Raw genomic sequence first — 22,440 nt, 5'->3', positions numbered from 1 at the left:
CTAGATGTGAACTTTTCAGCATTAAAAAGCAGATGGCAATGTATATGATAGAGTGGGCCTGGAGGGAGACCTAGGAGAAGGTATGTGTGTGATGGGGAAGTGGGACAGTGGTCCATATGTGTCTGAAATACACCTGCTGTTCCTGGTTATGCAAATTGATGAAAAAAATGCCAGAGCTGGGAAGCTGGTTGATGGTAAGAAATAGCTCCTTTCTGTCCTCCGCCTCAGCCTGCAGCATATGTACCCAGAGGCTGCTATGGGCAGGAAGAAGCCAATTCTCTCTCTACTCTACCCTGGCTGCATCCTGCTACACCACAGAAACACAGGCCTTCATGTGTCCCATCAAGAAGGTGTGATGCTCAGTGTTTTAGATACATTAATTTATTTTAATGGAAATCTTTTAGGATAGATTTCTGATGGGGAACCTTTAAAGTAATCATTAAAATCTAGCTACTACCACCATTTAAAATTGTAATGCCTTGAATATCTGCGCTCCTTTAATTTGTTTCATTAATTTACTGTAAAGGTCGCCTCTCGGGACATGTTTACACGGTAAGGAATATCAGAAAAAATGCTGCTAATTCTTCTTGGATATTTCTAAGTCTGGATATATTCAAATATCTGAATAACTACTTGAGTCCTTTTAATGTAATCCTAAAACTTGAGATAAGATTTTTAAAAAAGAAGAAGAAGGTGTTTTTCAAGCAGGAATGTGGAGCCTAGGGTAGAAATTTCAGCCGGCTCATAGGTCCAAGGCATTGGTTTACTACTCCCCGGCACTTTGGTTATTATTAGTATGGCTACACTTCCCACACCCTATGACCATCGGCATTTACTGGCTTCATGTTGCTTTTTCATTTGAACACCATACAGCATGTTTTAAAGCCCCAGTAGTCAGAGGTATTTGTTTGCAGAACTTAATTCCCATACAAAATAAATAAATAAATAAAAATCACTTCCTCTTTTGCAAGCCTGCCAATTTGTTTTCTTCAAGGGGCAATTATGTCACTGCCAAAACCACAGTGATAAATAATCTCCCTGTATTTGAATTTTAAAATGAAGCCCTCCAGAGGGTTAGGCTCAGAAAGAACCAGTGATAGCTAACATTGCTGGACTCAAGTTCAGTTTAAAATTCACATGTTAATAAAGAGAACTTCTTCCTTTCTATTTTGGACTGAAAGAGAGAAAATAATGATGAAAGTGAGTTAAGACTTACCTTAGTAATTAGGGAGTCCCAATGGATTAGACTTGCTAATAGAAACCAAATTAAAACACATTTTTTGAAGGATTTTGTTAGAACTTGTAAACACTCCAGAGCTAGTTCTGGAATGTCAGCTTTTTTTCCTTTTAAGTTTATAATTATACTTTTGTTGTATGTTGCATACCAAGTAGGACTAGGGGAAACCAGTGTCTATTAATCAACTTTTAGACAATGCCCAAGTCCCTAGCACTTCAGAACCAGATACGGCTACATAATTTCCTTGTAGTCCACATGCCATGGCCTATCCTTTTTTTAGAAAAGCCTGTCATTAATAAAAGAATCTACTGTGCTTCATTTGTGTCTTAAGATCAGAAATTGCTGTACTTAATAAGTTCACAGCCTTACTGCCAATAGGCAGGCACCTGCCAGGTTGAGAGGGTACAGCCATCTGGAACAGCATAGAACAGGGTGAGGAAAGCTTTTTCAATGTGCAAAGAAAGAAATTACTACATAAAATGAACAAGATGGGACCAAAAAAATGAACGCCCCATCTACCCACCGACTCTTCTTGATCTAGAAATCGTTCAGTCCTTTGGTTATTGTCAGGCAGCTTTGGGAAGGAAACCCATTTCATAAATCCACATGGCTACAGAGATTGCTGCAGTGGTTATCATCACACCCAGTGCCTCTGGGTTCCTGTGGGCTGTTACATGGCTCGGTTGACTCTGACTCACACACATACTGCTGCAAAGCATCTTGACGTCCTCACTGCGGATACCACCAGCATGAGGGTTTGAGAGCGATGGATCTGAGACAGAGTGGCTGCCTTGGGCTCATTGCCGGTGTTAACACTCTCAGTTTTACCTTGGGTGCAAATCAAAAGACTGGAATGGTAAAGTTTACACATCTAACCTACTGCACTGTCAGTCTGAGAATATAATGAAAAGAGCCTTTCATTGAATCTACTCTTAGGATCCCAGGAGTCTTTCAAAAGGATCTTCATGATGTCAAAGCAACAAATGTTCAATTCAGTGATTAATCAGCCAAGCTGGTTGTCTTAGTTTTGCTTCCCCCCCAGAAGCAGACCTCAAGACCAGTATCCAAGTGCAAGTAGCTTATTTGGAGGTGATTCCTGGGAACACTGTTAAGTGAATGGGGAAATGAGACAGGGAAGATGAGGAAAGCGATAAAGGGTGAATTTTCCAGTAAGATACCACTGTGGAATCCCCAAGGGAAACTTCAAGAGATAATGTTAGAACACAGATTAGCACACACAGCCTATGTGGGCCAAATCCAGCCTGGTTTTATATAGCCCATGAGCTACGAATGGTTTTTACAGGGTTTTTTTAATGGTTACAAACATCAAAAGAAGACGAATATTTCGTGACACATAAAAATGATGTGAAATTCAAATTTCTGTGTCCATAAATACAGTTTTAGTGGGACATAGCCATGCTCATTCATTTACGAATTGTTTATGGCTGCTTTCACTCTACGACAGCAGAGTTGAATAGTTGCAGTAGAAACCATGTGGTGTCAAAGTCTAAAACTTTACTCTCCGGCCCTTTACAGAAATGGTTTGCTATCCATGATGTAGACGGGCACCTCAGAGGTATCCCATCCAAGAGGCTTGAGACCTGGTATCCTTATCCACCAAGTCCCAGCTATCAGTGTGCAAGGGCTGGTCCTGGAGGGCTTTCATTTCCCAGCACTTATAGCCTGCCCTGCAGAATATCTAGGTATTCTGAATTCTGTGAAAGTTCATTCTCAACTCCAAATGCCATAATTTCATACTTCCCTAATTTTATAAATTCCTAGTTTTCTATATTCCTGAGAAAACTCAGTTCTATTTTGAGCCCAAGAGCACAGGATAAATTAAATGTTTCTACCTATGTTCCAATAATGGATTGAATTAAGCAATCTATATAGTTGAAATTATATAGACGAGCATTAGGTTCAAAATATGTTGCCTCTGTGGAGCAGAGCTGGTGGTATGAAGTAGTTTTCTCCGTCGACAGCAATCCATGATAATGGGTAAGTTGGAGCTGAGAATGTGTTTTTCTTCTGTACACCTTCACCAAGTAGATAGTTATTTTAGTTAGAATGATATCCAAACCTAAATGAAGATTAAGTTACATATTTCATTCCATAATTAATAATATTTTGCTTATAAAATAACTGAAATTGATGAAACATAAAAGGCAGAAGCATTGTCCAAGTAATTTACTGTAAAGCAAAATTTGCTCTTGCCAAGGCAAAACTTGTTCTGCTACTGGATTCTAGGTACCACTGTTTCCCAAGACTGTATATCCTCTGCAAAGGTGCTTTTAAAATGAAGTCCAAACATAGCCAATTTCATACAGCCTTATGCACTAATTTTCTTTGATGATCAAACATCACGAAACTCTCCCTCTTTAAAAGTGACGATAGCAGCACAGCTTGACATCCAAAATGAACAATTCAGAAAAGATTAAATTGAAAACAAAAATCAGTTTTTTATTCAGAAACTATTTCAAGTTCATCTCTGGTTACTAAAACTAAGCATAGCTGTTTCCTCCATTCAAGTTTTTAAAGGCTGCAGAGTTGTAGACGTTGTTTATCTCCCAACATACCAGTATATTGTTAAAGAGGAAAAAGTCTATTTGTTCATGCCCAGATTTGAAATTAGAACAAACCGTACACTTTAATGATCCTGTGCATGACCCTTTTACTTCATACTGTACTTGCTAGAGAACTCCCAGATGAAGTGCTGCCAGATGTCAACATGCCTACGTAAACGTCCCCCTGCTAACTGGAAGTTTAACCTCCTGTCTTGGGATTCTCCCACTGACAGACAAGCCTTCTGTGCAAAGCTATCCTAGCTTTCCTGTCTTAGGAGGAGGATGTTTGGTGATAGCAGGATAGGAAAGCAACGGCCTTATATACAGTGGCCTGCTTCTATATTTATGGCTTGCTATATTTGTTTTTCCAAGGCCAGAAGATACTTTTCCTCCCACTGTTTAAGGTAGTCCCCAGAATTCCACACATTCGTTGAACTATTTATTCATTTGTTAAATCTTTGAGTTCCAACAGTATATCAGGCAATATCCCCTCAAATCCCCCTGCCACATCACCCCCAACTACCACCCATGTACCCCTTTGGCTCATCTCAGGGAAAGCTGATAGGGGCTGGAGGAATGTATGCACTGTGCTAGGGTCTTCGACATCACCCCAGCAACCAGACCATGTGACAGATCGCCACGACTTTAGATGGTAGAGGGGGGATTGACTCCAAGGCTCGTGAAATTCTGGGTTGAATCCCTTGAAAGAGCTGAACCCTAAAGGCTGTTAGGCAGCTGAGTAGTTTGGCTATCAAAAGAAATAAAAGTTACTAAGCACAGCGAGGGATCAGAGTTCCAGCTAAGATTTAGGCAGTATAGCTTTGTGGTTAACAAGAGGGCTCTGGAAGTGGATGACAGTTGCAGTTCAGCTCTCTGCTTGTGAAATCGTTTTGTAATCAATACTAGAAGAATGTTATCTGTGCCTTCATTAGGCCAATCCACGTGGTATATGGTCCTAACAGTATCAGTTCTGTTTCCTCTCTCCTTTAAATAACACCTAAATCTTTTCCTTAGGGTTCTAACTTTAGGCCAGTGGATTTGGGGAAAAAAAGCCTACCTATTCTTAGTGCACCAGTATTATGTCTTTTCCTCTTCTGCCGGATCTTTTTCTTTTGAACAGTAACTAGCCCCTTATTTCCATATACTTGGAAGGAGTCCATTATATCATGCACCAATCTCATTGATACCTGTGAGATCATATATGCCTCAGAATATTAAAATATTAGATTACCTTTTTATTGCTTTTAATTAGAAATATTCCTTGGGTTGTTATATAGCAGGAGTAGCAAACACCCGGTGAGCATGCTCTAATCCCTGCTTCCTGCACGGGGCAGGCATTGCTCATCAGACATAGCCCTCTGAATGCAGCATCAGAATATTTCTCGACACAAAGTTCAGGAAACTTCTATCAAGGTGAAGTCTGTTTGCCATTCTTGGTATATTAAGTTATGAATTCTGTTCTTAGGGGTTAACGTCAAGAAAATTACTTTTGAGATAGGTTTGAGCCAGCTTTTAATTTGGAAGGGATGAAAAGAAAGAAAGAGAAGAGCAAATAGAGCATTGCTCATCTAGAGCAACGTTTTTCCGAGAAGGATGCTTATCAGAGTTAATTTCCATTCCGGCAGATGGATTCTAACGCTTAAACAGAATCTCTTGGGTTTGAAGAGACCTCTTGTGGGTCATTTAGCTCATATCTCAGCACTACCAGAAGATAGATCTCATTATTTTTCTTAAATCCTGTCTTAAAAATAAATGGGTGTCTAATGAGTCTTTAAATAGTAATTTTACTACCTCCTCTGGACGCGTGTGCCATAACTTCTGTATTCTGATAGCTTCTTAGCTTCTGTATTTTAATAACTACCAATTCTTCTCTAATATTTATTTAAAATTTCCGCACAAGTCCGTGGCTGCATCTTCTATACTCACCCTGCCTTGAAGCTTTTAAGCTAATCCAGTGGGCAGTCACAGCTGGCAGCCACTGAATAAGAAACGTGAGCCATGGATGTTATGGATGGACTGATCACCACAATCCCCTTGGAGTTAACGTTTGTTCCTGACCAGTTCCCGTTTTGCACCCCACCTCCCTAACTCCCAAAGCTTGGAGGATAATTGGCAATCATACATCTGGCCCTTTGGATTTACTACTGTTACTTTGAGGCTTGGCCTTTTTTCCCTTGCTTTCTCCTCCATTTCTTTGTCCCCAGAGCTATTTCTTTGTCCCCAGGGCTATATATAATAATATATTATTCAACCCTGACATTCACATAGGGGTAATTCAGACAAATTCTTCTAGAGCCTCGTTTAGAATGTTGACATTAAAGCATGATTATGTCTAGACTGTGCATGCCCAGGTCTATTAATTAAGGTCCTTATCACCCATAGATGGAGTGGGACGTTATCTTTGTGGTATGATTTGAGTGGGTAGCCTCTATAATCAAAACTGTCTTCCCTACTCAGGAGAAGTGGTGGAAATTCAGTCACTGGAGAGCTTTTCTCTTGATTAATCATAAGACAATCCAAGATTCTCTTTTAAAATACCGATGACCTAGGAGGATTAACCCATTAGGTCAAAACCCCTTTAGTATGAATTGGATATTTTTTTAGCCCACTTTCTTCCCTAATAGGTGATAGTTGAGCATAAGTAGTATAATGGAGTCTTTGGAAGAAGTGATGCTGAAAGGGAAGGAAAGGCAGAAAAGTCATGTTGGAAAAGCACCAAAGGAAAATTCTGCCTACTTCACCATGTAGTCATGGGCTAACCTTAAGTCAACTCTCACACCCACACAAGACTTTCTCATTGTGTTTACTTAAGGCTAGGTTCCAAGTCAATATCTCTCCTACTTATCCAGTGTCCTTTATTCATTAATCCTACCTTTGGCTGCCTGAGATTTCAAAGATTATCTTCTTCCCATCTTATTACCAGGCCCTGAGAGGCCTTTCTTCTTTTTCACTGTCCATCAAATCTCAGGTTTCCCTCAAAGCCAAGATCATTACATACCCTCCATAAAGCCTACTCTGGAACTTCAAAGCTGACATGATATCTCCTTACTTTCAATTTCTTTAGCAAAAATAACGCTAGGGAATGAAAACGAAGAAGAAGCAAACTATGTTCATTGAGTACCCACTGTGTGCCAGGCATTATGCTAAGACATCTCATAAGGTATCTTTTTTAAAAATTTAATTGAAGTGTAGTTGATTTACAATGTTGTGTTAATTTCTGCTGTACAGCAAAGCGACTCCGTTATACGTATATATTCTTTTTCATATTCTTTTCCATTATGGTTTGTCACAGGATATTGAATATAGTTCCCTGTGCTATACAGTAGGACCTTGTTTTTTATCCATCCTATATATACTAGTTTGCATCTTCATAAGGTATCTTAATATTCACAACAACCATATCACATAGGTGTTATTATCTCCATTATATAATGGAAAACTGAAGTCATAAAGGATCTGTAACTTTCCAAAATTTAGGAAACCAGGTCCCAAATCCCTATCATTTCTCTGCCTATCATTCCCATGGGAAGTTAGAATACGTAGCTTTGTACTGATATTTTTTATGTGTGAGGAAACCCCTGTATATAATGTTCGCTTTTACTTTAAACTTCTTTAACTTTTTTTTTTGTATTGGAGTATAGCCGATTAACAATGTTGTAATAGTTTCAGGTTACAGCAAAGGAACTCAGCCATACATATACATGTATCCATTCTCCCCCAAACTCCCCTCCCATCCAGGCTACCACACAACATTGAGCAGAGTTCCCTGTGTTATACAGTAGATCCTTGTTGGTTATCCATTTTAAATATAGCAGTATGTACACGTCGATCCCAAACTCCCTGACTATCCCTTCCCCCGTCCTTCCCCCTGGTAACCATAAGTTCGTTCTCTAAGTCTGTGGGTCTACTTCTGTTTTATAAATAAGTTCACTTGTATCGTTTCTTTTTAGATTCTGCATATAAGGGATATCATACAATATTTCTCTTTGTCTGACTTACTTCACTCAGTATGATAATCTCTAGGTCCATCCATGTTGCTGCAGATGGCATTAGTTCATTCTTTTTAGTGGCTGAGTAGTATTCCATTGTATATATATACCACATCTTCTTTATCCACTCCTATTTCAGTGGACATTTAGGTTGCTTCCATGTCCTGGCTATTGTAAATAGTGCTGCATGTATCTTTTCAAATTGTAGTTTTCTCTGGATATATGCCCAGGAGTAGGATTGCTGGTTCATGTGGTAGTTCTATTTTTAGTTTTTTAAGGGACCTCTGTACTTAAAGAACTATTCTTATAAAGAAGGGGTTCAGAGTAGTATCCCCTTACTTGTGGTGGCTACACATAACTTTCTTAACAGACAAATGAGACTCAAGGCAAGTGATGTTAGTTATATGGCCACCTTGTTTTCTTGTAGTTTTGAAGCATAAGGCTTTGTACTACAGAGGGGGTAAAATGAAAATAACTGGGAAAGTTAGGGATAAAGGTGTTATGTCCTGTGTTCTTACGGTAAATCATTAGAGTGCAGCAGTCTGTAAGGTTCTAATTCCAAACCCGTGAACATTCACAAAAGCTGTCCAGCTAGTGCTAGCAGCTTTTTAGTATCTGGATGCGTGAAAGGTAAGACAGTAAAACTTTCCTAAGAATGTAAATAGTTTATTAAGGAATTAATGGTGACAAGTAGCTTAGATTCAGCATTGTGCCACTTTGCCATAGTGTCTTCTTCTCTTTTTTTAAACTATAGTCACTCCAGCTTTCCTTTTATTCTTTAATTTTTTTATAAATTTTTATTTATTTTTAAATTTTTGGCTGCGTTGGGTCTTCATTGGCTGCACACAGGCTTTCTCAAGTTGTGGTGAGCGGGGGCTACTCTTTGTTGCGGTGTGCAGGCTTCTCACCATGGTGGCTTCTCTTGTTGCGGAGCACGGGCTCAGGCACATGGGGTTCAGTAGTTGTGGCACGCGGGCTCAGTAGTTGTGGTTCGCAGGCTCTAGAACGCAGGCTCAGTAGTTGTGGCGCACGGGCTTAGTTGCTCCGTGGCATGTGGGATCTTCCCGGACCAGGGCTCGAACCCGTGTCCCCTGCATGGGCAGGCAGATTCTTAACCACTACGCCACCAGGGAAGTCCTCCTTTTATTATTGATAGTAGTTGCCTAAAGATATATCTTTTTACTTTTAATATACCTGTATCATTATATTTGAAGTGAGTCTCTTGTGAAGAACATATAGTTGGGTCTTATTTCTTTTTAATTTATTCTGACAGTCTCTGACTTTTACATTTAACTATTGATATTTTTATTTAAGCCTACTATTTCATTATTTGTTTTATTAGTTGTTCCTTCTATTTTTCATTTCTCTGTTTCCCTTTTTCTGCCTCTTTTTGGATTATTTAGACATGTTTTAATATTACATTTAAATTTTTCTCTTGTGTTTTTTACTGTCTCTTTATATAGTATTTTTAGTGTTGGTTCTAGGGATTATAATATACATATTCAATTTTTCACAGTCTACTCAGAATCAATATTTTACTACTTTAAGTGGAAAAATATTACCACCATATAGTTCCCTTTACCCTCCCTCCTTTATATTGTAGTTTCTTTTTATATAGTCTATCTACATACATCAAAAGCTTCATCAGAAAATGTGATAAATTTTACTTTTAATCATCAAACATATTTTAAAGAACTCAACAAGAGAGGTTGTTCTATTTACCCAGATGTTTACCATTTTTTTTGCTCTTCTTACGTTCCTAATGTTCCAGGTGTCTTTCTGGTAACATTTCCCTTTTATTTGAAGCACTTCTTTGAATGATTCTTTCAGAAAAGGTTTGCTGGTGAGGGACTTTCAGTTTCAAGTTCTGCATATAAGGAGCCTGGAAGCTGCCACTCCATCCTAACAAGTAAAAATCTGAGCAGACTGAAAAATCAACAACTTTTCTTGGATCCATAACAGAGAAAACATAGGGCAAACCACTGCCCCCAATATTGGAGAGACAGAAAGGCAAATAAAGCGATTTGTAGCTTACCAGAGCAGAGACTCAGTAGCAGAAACCACTGCAGGAAACCAGTGCTAGGGTAGAGAAACCTGCATTGTAATTGACCATATACAAAAAATTCTACAGCTAACATCAAACTTAATGGTGAGAAACTTGAAGCTTTCCAACTAAGATCAGGTACCAGGCAAGGATGTCTCCCTACTGTACCATTTGTTTTCAACATCATACTGGAAGTTTGAGCTAATGCAATAAAAAGTGAAATAGAAGGTATACAGATTGAGAAAGAAAAAACTGTCTTTGTTCACAGAAGACATGATTGTCTATATAGAAAATCCAAAAGAATCAACCAAAGAACTCCTGTAACTAATAAGCAATCATAGCAAGGTTGCAGGATACAAGGTTAATTTTAAAAAGTCAGTCACTTTCCTATATACCAGCAATGAACAAGTAGAATTTGAAATTAAAAACACAATACCATTTACATTAGTATCCCCAAAATGAAGTATGTATAAATCTAACAAAATATGTATAAGATCTATATGAGGAAAACTACAAAACTCTGATGAACAAAAATCAAAGAAAACTAAATAAATGGACAGCTAGTCCATCTTCATGGATAGGAAAACTCAAAATTGTCACTATATCAGTTCTTCCCAATTTGATCTCTAGATTCAATGCAATGCCAATCAAAATCCCAGCAAGTATATTCCATGGATATTGACAATATGAATCTAAAGTTTATATGAAGAGGCAAAAGACCCAGAATAGCCAACATAATATTAAAGGAGAGCAAAGTTGGAGGACTCATGGTATCTGACTTCGAGACTTGCTATAGAGCTACAGTAATCAAGACAGTGTGGTATTGGTGAAAGAATAGGCAAATAGATCGATGGAAGAGAATAGGGAGTTCAGAAATAGAACCCCATAAATATAGTCGACTGATCTTTGACAAAGGAACAGAGGCAGTACAATGGAGCAAAGATAGTCTGTTTAACAAATGGTACTGGAAAACTGGACATCCACCTGCAAAAAGAATGATAATAATAATCTAGACACAGATATTACACTTGTCACAGAAATCAGTCGATCACAGACCTACATGTAAAACACAAAACTGTAAATGGCCTAGAAGATAACATAGGAGCTTCCACAGTTTCTGAAGAGAATTTGCTGACATTCAAATTGTAATTCTCCTATAAGTAATGTGATATTTTCTCTGGCTACTCGCAAGATTTTTTCTTTGTATTTAGTTTTTAGCAGTTTGATTGTGATGTGTCTAGGCATGGATTTCTTTGGGTTTATACTATACTATTTGAGATCCATTGAGCTTCTTAAACCTGTAAGTTTATGTCTTTCGCCAAATTTGTGATGTTTTTTGCCATTATGTCCTCAAATATCTTTTCTACAGCATACCCTTTCTCATCTCCTTCTGGGCCTCCAATGACACAAATGTTAAACCTTGAGTATTTTCCTACAGCTTCCAGGACCGTGTTCATTAATTTTTCAGTATTTTTTCACCCTTTTGTTTGGATTGAATAATTTCTATTGATCTACCAATAAATTCACTATTTATTATTTTCATTTTCCTTTTGAGCCCATCTTGTGTGTTTTTTACTTTGGTTATTGCATTTTTCCGTTCAAAATTTCCAACTTGATTCCTCTTTATATATTCTGTTTCTCTGCAGAGACGTTCTATCTTTCCCTTCATTTCCAAAGTGTTCTTTACTTCTTGGAACATTTTAATAATAGTTACTTTAAAGTCTTCGATAATCCCAGCACCTGTCATCATGGCATTGGTGTCTGTTGGTTGTCTTTTCCGATGTGAGTTGAAGGTTTTTCCTGGTTCTCTGTATGCTGATTAATTTTAGATTCTATCTTGGATGTTTTGGGAGACTCCGAGTTATGAGATTCTGGGTCTTGTTTAAAGTCTGTGGGGAACGTAGCTATTTTTAACGGGCCATCAACTTGTTTGGGTTCAGGCTGCACATTGCAGCCAGCCTTCTGTGGGTTTTGGCTCCGGGCTCAGTTCAGTTTTAAAGCCCCTGCAGTGCTATTCAGATCTGTCTCATGTGTGTGCCGCTCAGTGGCCAGTCTGGGACCTGGACAGCGTTCTATCCCATAATTCAGTTCTCGGAATCTTTGGTATATTATTTAGGGTCAGATCCACATATGTACAGCTAGGGAGTGAGCCAAGGAGTTCAGAGACAATCTTATGGGGTGGTTTTCCCAAGCTATACTCTCTCCCCAAATTTCCCCATTACCAGTTCTTCCCTGGGGCTCACCTTTTAGTCTCTGACCTCAGAAAGATGGGCCTTTAGCTATTGTGCTGTGCTGTGTACTTCCCACAGCTGTACCCATGTCTGGGACCAAGCAGCAGGAGGGAAGAGAGAGAAAAATAGCTATGGGGGTTCACCACATCCTCTTGGGACACAGCTCTTCTGATCAAAACATAACGGTTCCCCTTCTTCGGTTCTAGGCACCCATAGGCCCCCGTTGCTGCTTGCTGTCTCTGCTGCTACTGCAGGATTTCCTGGAGTGCAAGAAAACAGAAAAGGGGGGAAAACCCTGGAGATTTCCCCTATTCTCTTTGAGCATCAGGAGATCTCTTTCCTGCCCTTCCAGACAGAACTAGAGGGCTTCCCTTGGAGCTCTCTCTCTGTCCCTGCCCAGTATCTACTTCTAGGTTTGGGGCTGCCTTGATTCTAGGCCAGGGATAGCAGAGGAAAAGTAAATGATAAACTCATCACCAGTTTGGTCGTACTTTGGATTCAGGTATGTCTTCTTTCCCAATCTGCATGTTGTTTACTTTTCAGAATCCTCAAATAGCTGCCCTATGCATTCTGTCCAGGTTTGTTTGGGTTTTTTTTGCGGTACGCGGGCCTCTCACTGTTGTGGCCTCTCCCGTTGCGGAGCACAGGCTCCGAACGCGCAGGCTCAGCGGCCATGGCTCACGGGCCCAGCCGCTCCGCGGCATGTGGGATCTTCCCGGACCGGGACACGAACCCGTGTGCCCCGCATCGGCAGGCGGACTCTCAACCAGTGCGCCACCAGGGAAGCCCTCTATCCATGTTTTATAGCTGCATTGAGTGAGATAAACAGGGTATAGTTACCCCATTTTACTTGAAATCGGACCTCCTCTTTCTTTAATATCTTGCTACAAATATGTCTCTATTTATTCACAGAATCTCTCTTGTAATTTTTACAACTTTTTCTCTTTGGAAAATCCTCCTCAACTGCTGAATAACAATTTTGCCGTAGGTAATGTAGAAGCAGAGAAGGAGACAGGGCTTCTTACTGAGGGAGTGTTCTTGGGAGAAAACTCTAAGGAAGGAAAGGAAAGAAGCAGGAGAAGCAGCTAAGCAAAGAAGTGGTTTCAGCAGAGGTCTAGCCATCAGCCTTGATTCCACAGAGAACTCTAGGGCAAAGATGGTACCACACAGTTGTCTCCCTTGAGGCAAAGGGGCTGGTCTTTTGCTCCTTAATACCAGTCAGTCATTGGCTATGTTGAGGGGTATATGACCTCTTAGGCGTCTCTGAGTGAGGTGGGCTCTGTCAGCAGAGAACGCTTCTCCAGAGAAGAGTACAGCTGTGAGCTGTTAGCAGCCAATAGTCACAGCTGCTAAATATAAAATAAACAGAGCCGATCTTGGTTCTGGGTGAGGTGGAGTCAGGAGCTGGGGGGCGGGTGCACTAGAGTGGTAAAGGAGCTCTGGGTGGGGCGTCAGCACCATCATTACAGTGATTAATCGTACGTTTCAGTGGTGATAGTCGCTAAATGCCCCATTTCCTTCCAGAACACCGAGGACCCCTAACTAGTGGTGGCATTGAGGAACCGTGCTCAGGCTGAAATAATCAGCCTCCAGGGCAATGGGTGTCAACATTTAGTGTGATCAGAATCACTTGGGGAGCTCGTTAAAGATGCAGCTTCCAGCACCAGTGCTGCGATTTGTATTCAGTAGGTCTGCATGAACTACATGTTACCGAGGAACTCCGTGACTCACCTTGAGATCATGTGAGTGATCGTACAACCCAACCTATTTCAATGCTGGCAAACATCACTCTGTCTTAATTTTGTCTCCCCCAGTAAATCTGAAGCTTCTAAGGGCGGATGTTAAACTTCAGTCGTTTTTCCTATAGTGATATTCACAACCAACCGTATATTTTTTTTTTAATACTGAATGTTTTTTAAAAGTCCTTTCCACTCACTGTTTCAGTGATCCAAGTAACCACTTTATGGGAGCCTGAACTAAAGTGGTTATAAGTATCTGGGGCACAAAAACAAAATGTCAGAGCATGAGCCGTAGGAGTTACAGAATCCTCGAAGGCAATAAAGGCAAGTAGCCTCATCAGTGGTGAACCATAACTTTAAAAAAATAATCTTCAGACAGTCCAGGAGTATCAGAGGCTGACTGACACAAAATGCCCGTCTCTGCCAAGTGCCCAGCACCAGGAATCAAAAACATATGGCTGGGGTGGGCCTGGGAGAGGAGCATCTGTTTTTACAGTTGTAATTGTCCCTATAGATTCGGGTCAGCATCAATCATAGCATTTTTCACACAAAGGACAAATATTGATCAGTACCTAAGCCTGCCTAACAATATCAGCTCCATTTTGGATATCTAGACAGACTCTCAGATCAAAAATGAAACAGTATTTCCAAAGGGACATAATAAAATAAAAGCTAATATGAGAAACCAATAGACTATCAAGTAGTCCTTTAATTCCTTTGTAAGAATTAGGCCGCACATGGTGAGAGCAAAGGATTTACTTAGGAAGATCTGCTTAATAAGGTAAAGTATCTTCCCACAGAAAATCTTAAAAAATAAGCAGTGATACTCTACTGCACTTTCATCCTTTATGATTTTATTAGCTTATCAAACACACAGTACTACACCCTTAAATAGGGGAGTTACTTTTTCTATTCTTGAAGACCAAATGGAAGGTTTATCCAGTTGTAGCTTAGAAAATCTGACATGTAAGGAAGCATGTTAAGATTTTTATGGACCATTAAAAGTACAGATATTTTAATGATTACTCAGATCAAAATGTCATGTATGGTCATAACAAATAAGTAGTTTGGGATCTGTTATTCCCAAAGGAGGTACCGTTGAGGCTGACCCTTGCCCAAGGGCATGTTTATAAATATATCAGCTTTAGAAAACGGATGAAGCACCTAGTTGTTTATATTCCTTTAATGACCGACTCTTTGTCTGCTTCTGATGTATAGTCAGACTAGCTTCTTGTTTGCTGATAAATCCTCCTAGGACTCAGTAGGTCAAAGTAAAGAACCAGTGTTGTGTGGCAACCCGTGATCATCTGTCTGACTTCCTTGAGGAAAGAGAAGCTCTGAGCTGAGGCGATGTATAGTAGGCAAGAAATTGATTAATAGGCATCAGGAAAGATCATTTTTCTGACTTCATTTATGTGCTTGTGTAAGCAGGTAAGCTACACTAGTCGTGCCTCTGAGAAAAAGTAAAAACTGATTGGGGATGAGTTGGGAAATTGTCCGGGGAGCTGTAATTCTGGAAGGCCATTTTGTCTCTTGGGTTTAATAGTTTCTGGAGGAATCCAGAGATCGTGACAGTGAGCGTGGGTGAATTGGGCTAGACCTTGTATTGTAGGCTGGGCTTTCTGGGAAGCTGACTCTGAGATAGAGCATAGAGGGTAGGATGCTTATTAGGGTGTACCCTTGGGATCCCCTTCTTGGGGAAAGGAGGGGAAGGAAGAAGGAATGAGCAGAAGGAGAAGCAGAGCTGTGAGGCAGGCCCAACAATAGCTTCGGCAGACCCACAAGGAGCTCGGGAGCTAGAATGGTCCTTCAGAGTTGTCCTCAGTTGGGCCAAAATGGCTGGGAGTTTATATTTCCGCCTTGAGCATTGGATATGGACAACCTCAGAAAGTACCAGGGAAACCACCTTTGGGTCAAGTTGGCTCTCTGCAGCTGAGGCAGTCCCTGAAGAGGCTGAGAGCTGAGGGTTGTCACCATCAGGACCCCTAGCAGCTAGGACAACAAGGATTTCTTTGAAGGAGGAACTGGACAGTGCATGAAAGTGGCCACCACACCCGGTCAAATTTGGGCTGTGGCTTATCTGAGTGATTATACCAGGTAATGACAACACCAAAGAACTGCAAGGCCGGTTGTCAAAGACAAGTCATGCTGCCTGAATTTTGTTGCTTCTGCCTCTAAGAATGATTTTTCTTTTGAGATTTGACAGGGAAGGGCAGAAGGGAAGGGTTCTGGACCTGGCCCTAGGTCCGTCACAGGGGTGAGGCAAGGTACAGTGGAGTCAAGGGTGGAGGTGACACATGCTGAGGCTGCCCACGGAGCATCAGAATGGTGAGTGGGTATATCATCGAAGGCCTTCAGCCAGGGTCAAGCCGTCAATATAGGACATCCAAAATGAAACAAGTCAGGTGGGAGTAATACTTGGAAGGCCATGTAGCCTGTTAGCCTGCAAGGCACTGGGACAGAAATGGTAACAACTACTTTATTAAGTGCTTCTGTGGCTCAGGGACCCTGCTAAGCACTTTCACACATCATCTCACTTCCGGCTTAAAACTCTGTGCGGTAAGCATTATTATCTCCATTTCCATTTTGATGGGCAAAGAAACCAATTCAGAGAGGAACTTACTCAAAATTACATGGCTGGTAAGTGGCAGAAATTCTGGAGACAGATTGCCTAGGTTCGAATTCTGGCTCCTACTAGATATGTGGCCTGGGGCAAATTACTTAACCTCTCTGTTGCTCAGTATCTTCATCTTTAAAATGGGAATAATAATAATAATTATCTCTTACAGCTGTTATGAGCATTAAATGCGTTAACAAGGGCTATGTAATTGTGTGTGAACTAAGTAAATAAGTCAGCCTAACTCCCAAGCCCATGTTCTTGACTATTATGCTACCCTGGCAGGACTCAGATTCTCAGGATATGGAGAGAGAGACCAAGGCAGCCTAAGTACTAGGAAGTAGCTAAGATATTAGGCAATTAATCATTCATTCACTTATTCACAGATATTTACTGAGTACCTCTATATATGTGCTAGGCATTTTTCTAGGTAGTGGAGATAAAGCAATGAACAAAACAGCTGAAGTCCCAGCTATCATATAGCTCATATTCAAGTGGGGAGACAGGTAATAAACTAAATGATAGACAAATACCTAAATAGTGTCAGGTAGTGGTAAGAGTTATGAAGAAAATGAAAGCAGGATAAGACACGGGAAGCTATGGAGGTGGGGCTCTGGGGAAAGGGTAAGCCTTTCTGACGAAGTGACATTTGAGCAGAGACCCAAATGAGTCAGGGAAGGAGTCAGGCAGTAATCTGGAAGGCAAGCCCAGGCAGAGAAAATAGTGAGAAGAGCAGGCCCCTCGGAGCTGTCCTGAGTTGGGAGAGCTGGGCTGCCCTCAGAAGGAGATGAGATCTGGGGCAAAGCCGTTGCCTTCAGCGGAGGTGACCCCCAAGGCGGGCCGACAGCTGAAGGCCGCCTTCCAGCAGCATGCCCAGCAGCAGGGGGAGTAAGTGTCTCATTCCTTAAGGGCCATCTGGGTGGCACATCCCAGCTTCCATCACCCTGTTCGTGCTTCAGCTGCTTGTCCTACTGTTTGGCTGACCCCTGGAAAAATGAATCTTTGTCACCAAAAATCTACGCTAAACATTGTGAAAATTTCATCGAAGTTCTTGTGCAGAAGTACCAAGGTTGAAATGTTACTTTGGATGTAAGGAGCTAGAAGGACAATGTAAATGTTGGAACACTGATCTCTGAACACAGGGGGAAAGAGCAAAAGTCTAAATCTGAACGTTCTCTGGAAGGGAGTACTTGGCAGATGGGTGAATTAAAAATGGGATACCATGGATCCTTTTGCAACTTGATAACACAGCACTGCCCACATGCTCTAGAAACCATGTGAATGAGGAAGGCTGTCATTAGAGCTGGAAATTGCTTTGTGATTTTAGCAATGGTTTGCTCCTGGGCCAGGTTCAGATTGCCCAGTTTCTGAATTCTAACCAGTAATTGCTGTTATAGTGTGTTGGGGAGATGGCTGCTGGAGATTGTGGCAAGAAGATCGAATTCTCTGCCTTTTTAAGGCATCTTAATCACGATTTGGGCAGCATAGGAGCCTTCAGCTGAGTAAACTAAACAGCCATTTCCATAGCAGAGAAATAAGCTACTGTTTGATCCAGAGAGGGAGCTTTCGGCTGTTGTTTGTTGACATGAGCCAAGGGAAACAAGATGACAGATTGGACAAGCAAACACCATGCAATTTATGCCCTTCACAGACTGTCAAACATTAATTTAATTTAATTTTAATCATTACCATCTGGTGCTTATATAGAGCATCAGGCCCAGATATTTCCTTAGCTTGAACTGGGGAACAGTGCTGCGCCTTGGCCTGCAGCCACACCCAGGCACCCCGAGGAGGGGGCAGGGGGACCGTGGGAGGGGAGGGGTACTGATGCCAGGCGTGCAGTCATCCCCAGCCCCTGAAGCTGTAAATGGGACCTGTTGTTGGTGCTGCGGTCCCATCGTGGGTCAGTGGCCTCTTCTTCTGCCTCCAGTCATAGAGGCATAACTGCTGAGTCACGTCTTTGAACTCCTGGACATTGGCGAAAGGGACTGGCTGGGGATGGTGTCTGGGTGAACTGGGGCATCTGACGCTGTGGCTCAAACCTCTTGAGCAGCTAAAGTGACCAGGAGCCACATTTAAGCTGTTCATGAAGTAATTACTAAGCACTGACAATAGGCATAAGGGACTGGGATCAGCCGACGTTTGAGTTTTCATCACCCTTGAGAATCTGTGACTCTTTGTGTCAATCACAGTGCCAAGCCCAGCAGGGAATAAGGAAGAAGTATAAGGCAGCACGCCTGCCCTACAAGTCACCTCAGTCCCAGGAGGGATTCCCCTTTCTTCCCAGTCCCCAGACTGAGCCTCAGGTTATTGGTGGCTAGTGGGGGTAAAAGGACTGCCAGTGAAGTCCCAAGGGAGTAGGAGAGGGGGCATGGAGAGAGACCTCCCTCATTATCCTGAGCTTAATTTCTCAAATGCAAGGTACCTCAGTACCCACAAGGCTGGAGGAAGCCAGCTCAGGCTTCAGGAGACAAATACTGAGCCCTGTTCATGGCTTTGTGGACCAGGATCACATGACCCACTTGAAAGAGGAGGAGCAAGTTTTCCCCGTTTCTCTGAAAATAGAAACAGGCCTTTTTTTCCTGAGTTTTCGCAAGTAATTTTGTTTACTTTTTAATTTTTAAAAATTGTATTGAAGTATGGTTGATTTACAATGTTGTATTAATTTTTTCTGTACAGCCAAGTGACTCAGTTATATGTATATATACATTCTTTTTCATTATGGTTTATTACAGGATATTGAATATAGTTCCCTGTACTATACAGTAGGACCTTGTTGTTTATCCATCCTGTATATAATAGTTTGCGTCTGCTAATTCCAAACTCCCAATCCTTCCCTTCCCTACGCTCCCTCCCCCTTGGCAACCACAAGCCTGTTCTCTATATCTGTGAGTCTGTTTCTGTTTCATAGATATGTTGATTTGTATTTTAGATTCCATGTATAAGTGATATCACATGGTATTTGTCTTTCTTTTTCTGACTTACTTCACTTAGTATGATAATCTCTAGGTCCATCCATGTTGCTGCAAATGGCATTATTTCACTCTTTTTTATGGCTGAGTAATATTCCAGTGTGCGTGGCGTGTGTGTGTGTGTGTGTGTGTGTGTGTGTGTGTGTACCACATCTTCTTTATCCATTCGTCTCTTGATGGACTTTTAGGTCTTTTCCATGTCTTGGCTATTGTAAATAGTGCTGCTGTGAACATAGGGGTGCATGTATCTTTTCGAATTATAGTTTTGTCTGGTTATATGCCCAGGAGTGGGATTGCAGGATCATATGGCAGCTCTATTTTTAGTTTTTTGAGGAACCTCCATACTGTTTTCCATAGTCGCTGCACCAATTTTACATTCCCACCAACAGTGTAGGAGGTTCCCTTTTCTCCACACCCTCTCCAGCATTTGTAATTTGTAGACTTTTAAATGATGGCCATTCTGACTGGTGTGAGGTGATACCTCATTGTAGTTTTGATTTGCATTTCTCTAATAATTAGTGATGTTGAGCATCTTTTCATGTCAGCAGCAATTTTAAATACATGCCCATTGCCAAAATAATTCAGATAATATAGAAAAGTAGAAAGTAACAAGTTGGTCACAGACAGATACAGAACCACTGTTAACATTTTGGGATATGTCTTTATGTCTTCACATACACACACACACACACACACACACACACACACACACACACAAATGGGATCATGTTATAGATAATGAAAAGCACAATCTCTTGCTGGGTGATTCTCTTCTCCAGCCAGATGTCAGCATGACCAGAAGGAACATTCAGGGACGTCAAGCAGGGAGAGGGAGAGTGGCATTGCAAAAGTTGCCACTTCAGATTTCAAGGCTGGATGTTCCTTCCAGCTCAAGCTGTGTCTGTCCAACCCACCTCTTGGCAACCACCAAGGGCTGACTTGCCAGCCCTTCTGAAATGTGAGGCCACCTCTATTCAGAACGTGAATCTTGTTTCTTTCTAAGAAGCATCACATTTTTTCCCTTTAAAAAGTAACAGAAAGCACTTTTCATCATGGAGGGCTGAGGGGCAAGTGCAGGTCGGAAGAAACCAGTTTGCAAGAGTTAAAATGGAGCATGGTAAGGAAAGAAAAATTCATTTTGTGCCTTCCTTTCCTGACTGCACAGATTTTTTTCTTTATGTTAAAAGAGAACAGTATTCCATACAGAGCCCATTTTGATCTACATGCATCAAAATTAAAAGGATGTAATCTCCAACTGTATTTTGTCCCAGGTAAGGATGTGGTTGAAGCTGTCTCCGTGGGGGAACTCGACTCCCTTCTGGAGAGTGACTAGAGAATAGAGGCCCACAGAGCCAGGCCTGTGGGAGAGGAGTGGTGAAGGAAGCCAGCCAGGCCTGTTTTGGTGGAGAAGGGAAGTCTTAGATCCGTGGGAAGGTGGGCTGCACTTATTTTATATTCTTCTGGAAGTTGGAATCAGAATGGGAGGACCAAACTTATTGTGAGGCAGGGAGCTGACACACGAGATTTGAGAGGATGGAAAAGAAAAAGGAGTGAAGGCAGTTGATATTAATTTAGCACCTACTATCTGTCAGAAGTTGTGGTGAATTCCTTGTATTAGCTTATTTAATCTTCACAGTAATCTTAAGAGGTAGATAATACTACTTCTGGTATTTTATAGCTAAAGAGAGTAAGACTCAGAAAGGTTAAGATATTTGCCTAAAGTTGCAAAGTGAGTCAGGTTCAAACTCATATCTGCTTGGCTCCAAGATGTGGGCTCTATTTTCCCACATCACACTCTCTGAAAGTGGAATGGGTATCCCTCATGAGCTAATGTGTTCCTGGTAACCTGGGTGGATTTAAGCAAAAACTAGATGATCATTTGTCAGAGCCATTCTTAAGAAGCGATTCATGCATCATTGGTACAGACCTGGAGCACGTGGTTTCTAAGAATCTTTCCAGTTGCGTGTTCTAACAAGGTCTCTCTAACTAAAACGTGTCACTGTTGCTTGTCTTCTAGGACATCTACTATGGTCATGATTAGAATTACTTTTTGTGGCTAAGGTATCATCCTCAGAGAAAGTACCTGAAGATATAGTCCCACAAATGTTTGCTTGGAGGACCAACTCCAGCACACATGATTGGTACCCTACCCATTTCTGCTCAGCACTCACCATTTCCATGCATACCCATGCAACAAGCACCCAAAACTCTCTACCTGAGGGGGCTTTCTTTTGGTTCTTTAAGGGTAGGCCAGAAGTGCCAGAAAGTTAACATCCTTGGGAGTAGTCTTCAGCTAATAACAGATGGGATTTGGAAGAGAAATATTCTGGTTTCCTTGTCCTTGTCTGAGATAACTCCAAGGTATGCCTCATAGAGTCTCCCAGAGTTCCCCAGTAGGATTGAGTCCTAGTTGCCCATAGGAGTGACGTGCTCTTTAACACACTCTTTTTTTTTTTTTTTCTTCCGGTACGCGGGCCTCTCACTGCTGTGGCCTCTCCCGTTGCGGAGCAACAGGCTCCGGACGCGCAGGCTCAGCGGCCATCTTGATTGATTTGCTTCCCCTTCTTGTCTCATTTACCCTCTCGCTTACTGGTGCTTTCGGGAATCGTCTCAAATGAACTAGTTGTACTCAAATCCTTATCTCAGGGCCTGCTTTTGAGGGAACCCAAACGAAGATACCAATGTTATTTTACCCATTAGCACGGGGTTTCTCAGCCTCAGCACTGTTGACATTTTGGGCTAGAAAATTCTTTGTTGCGGAGAAGAGCGGCACTTCCTGTGCACTGTGGCGTGTTCAGCGGCATCCTTGGCCATCACCCACTAAATGCCGGTAGTGTCCTCCCCCTAGCTATGACAACCAAAAATGTCACCAGACATTGCCAAATGTCATCTGGGGGACCAACTCAGGTCCATTTGGGAACCGCTGCTTGTCTGAGGTGCCCACAGGAAGCACAAGGAGGGGAGGCTGTGCAAGGCAGAGCTGTTGGGCTGCACTGTTGGACAGGCTTCTTGGTGAGCCCTGGAGCTTAGTGGACAGTACAGGTGGG

At 41.6% G+C, this 22,440-nt stretch overlaps 1 protein-coding gene across 4 annotated transcripts in view; it reads left to right on the top strand.

The window, feature by feature from the left end:
- The window catches only part of RPGR (retinitis pigmentosa GTPase regulator), a 268,015-nt gene that overhangs the window by 36,841 nt on the left and 208,734 nt on the right, over positions 1-22,440 (top strand). The window lies entirely within an intron of this gene.

The sequence above is a fragment of the Orcinus orca genome, chromosome X, assembly GCF_937001465.1.
Source record: "Orcinus orca chromosome X, mOrcOrc1.1, whole genome shotgun sequence".
Lineage (NCBI taxonomy): Eukaryota > Metazoa > Chordata > Mammalia > Artiodactyla > Delphinidae > Orcinus > Orcinus orca.
Note: the sequence above shows the minus strand (reverse complement) of the source record. Positions and strands in the feature narration are given on the sequence as shown.